This window comes from Pygoscelis adeliae, unplaced genomic scaffold (genome assembly GCF_000699105.1).
Source record: "Pygoscelis adeliae isolate BGI_AS28 unplaced genomic scaffold, ASM69910v1 Scaffold286, whole genome shotgun sequence".
Taxonomy (NCBI): Eukaryota; Metazoa; Chordata; class Aves; order Sphenisciformes; family Spheniscidae; genus Pygoscelis; species Pygoscelis adeliae.
The window spans coordinates 114339-117144 of record NW_008825076.1 but is presented as its reverse complement, the minus strand read 5'-3'; positions in this window follow the sequence as shown (position 1 = coordinate 117144).

Below are 2806 nucleotides of genomic sequence, written 5' to 3'. Positions count from 1 at the left end.
CTAGTAACTGGGAAAGCCTGGAGCTCTTGCATATTCTCAGCAACGTTACCAGGGTATGTGGAGCCCCAGCACGAAGGGAGGGTTGTACTCCCAGTGCAGCAGCAAGCACTGCAGCCGTGCCAGGGGAGTGTTCACGTGCACTCCCTTCATGCTGGGAGCAGTGCACCTGCTGCACAAACGTTAACTGCATATAACTGACACCGACGCTGACAAGTAGCCACGAGCTGGGGCTGATGTTTAGCCAGGTTTTTCTCCCCCATGAGGGAAAAGTCAACTTTCCACGAAGCCCATAGCACCAGCAATTTTTCTCCTCCTCCCGTAATAATTCTCAGTACCAAGGTACAGGTGTTGCTGTGCCAGTGTCCTTTATGCCCAGCTACTCTTTCCTACACCCTCATTTTGTCCCATTTCCTCCTGTCCACAGGCCAAAAGAGTCTGAGCATGTGCTTTAGATAAATGCTTTGGGTGTTGGCTGACAGCCCTGACTTGAGAGTTGACAATTTTTCATTGCATTAATCACCCTGGCAAAACTTTAAAGAGTCAAACCAGGAAACACCCATCAGCTCTTTCCAGACTGAAAGTGACTTAATTGCCCTTTAATTTAAGAGTCCAGGAAGACAGCCAACTTGCTTAAAAACTTTAAAACAATTAAATTCCATCTATGAAGCACAGCCTGTTCTGCTCCCCTCTAGATTGTCGCTATTAAAATCAATACAGTGGTGGGAGCCCAGAGTCCCTGAATCCCATCCAGAGTGGTCACAGCAGCAGAATAGCCTCTTGCAGACCCGCCTCCGCACAATCAACGGGTGGCTGAGCTGTAGGGCAGCCCTTCCTCAGCCCCGAGAGGCGCACAAGCTCTGGACCATCACTCGTTGACCGTAGAGGGGATGATCTTGAAACGAAGGCACAGGGCAGTTTTCCCCCCTCTGCTGCTCTCTCCGGGTTCGATGTCTGGATGTGAACGTGCGTCGCTGGTGCTGTGCTTCCCTGCACGCCTGACCTGTGTTTTTCATTTCCTGAAGTTGTGTGACCTGTCTAGGCGTACTTGGTTAACTTAATTCCACACCTTCAAGGCTATTCGTTTAGCTATCTCAAACGGTTAGAATGAAAGCCTTCAGTTGATGTGTTTCCTACAACTATGGTTCAGATAAAGGCTAAAGTGAACCCATGAGTATATGCAGACCTTGGGGCTTTCTTACTAAGAGGAGAAAGGTTTTTTTACAAAATTATGCTGAAAAATTTGAATTACAGCACTGTTTGCCTTTACTGGTCTCTATACATAGTTCAGCAAATACAGGAATTACAAGTAACGCTGATTTAACATGTATGTACTCCAGCAGTTGGCTCTGATTTTTGACGCCCTGAACCAAGATCAGGAGGGGTGTAGGAGCCTACGAGCAGGATAGGTCCCAGAGACGCTGCCAGCGAGGAGTCTTTCCTCCTACAGATGAAGCCCTGTAAAATCTCCCGGTTTTCCAATAACCAGCTGAGTGCACAGACCACACTCAGGGTCGACACAGATCTGAAAGTTGGCAAAGAAGTTTTAAATAAAAGTAATGAAGTTTACTTTGTCTCTTTGAGCAGAGTTGTCTAATTCTCAGCTGCATGAAATAGCTTAATAAGGTCACTCCTTAATCACCATTCCCTGGAGGCAAGAGTCACTCTTTCATCAATCATTCTGTGAGTGTGGAGAGCAGATTTTGGAGAAATAACCTGATAAAGCGTTTAATTGATTTACCCACTGTACCCAGTGAAAACAGTCACTGTCAGGAAAACTGATTAGGGATTAGCAAAAGAACATGAATTTCCTACTTGCCTTAGAAATAGTAAGTTAGACCAGTCCTGGCAACCCATCGCTGCACAGAAGTGTCTTGCCAACGCGAACGTGGGCTGCGATCACCCACTCCTCTGGTGCTGGGCACCTTCCTGCACCCAGTTCTTCCCTGCTCTGCAGAACTCGAGCTCTGCTAGATCTGCCTGCACAGCAGTGGGAGGATTTTCCTAGTGCAGTTACTCATAGCCATACAAATCCTAATGTCTTCACAGAGAGCAGGAGGCTAAAAAAAGAAAACATCGTTTGTGGCTTTCCCAAACCCGAGCCTGGGGCTCTCACACACCAGCCCCCCTCCGAGGGCAGCCATCGTTTGCAGCACGGCAGAGGGGCTCACAGGAGGGTCCTGCCTTGCTTTTAACCCCCAAGTTGGGGGAGCTTTTGCCTTGGAAAGATTAGCAGCATGTGGATTTTTTTTTTTAATGGAAAAACTCTCAAAGGAATAAAGATTGAACTCTATTTTTAATCCTCCCCTCCTATCATATCTAGTGGAGGAATGCACTTGACGCAGGGAGAGCAGCAGTAAGTCTTCCCCTCCCGAGCCAGTCCCCTGCAGACAAGCAGCCTAGAGACACCCCCCTCATTTCAGAGCATCAGAGGCCACTTACAGCATCAGGAACAAGCTCAGCCTTTTATGCTGCCTTCGGGGTGAAGGAGGATAAAGCCCAAGCAGCATCAGAGCACAAACTACACCCCCTGAAACACAGAAGAGCCAGCTCCCAAGAGCAACCACCCCCTTGAAGTAGCCAGACATGCTGGTGGGATATCTCTTCTCTGGAGAGAAAATTGGCGCTGGGCTTGCTCAGCTTGGCTGGGGATGCTGCTCCTTGCGTGCTCAGCCTCTGCTAGGGGGCTTAAAACCCTCTGCAAGTGTAAAGGTATTTCCTTAGGCAGCCTGGTGCTGTGTCATGCTATCTTTAGGGCTCTTCTAAACCTCCCAAGGGGCTACTGAACTTTTCTGAGTCTACAAGCAGT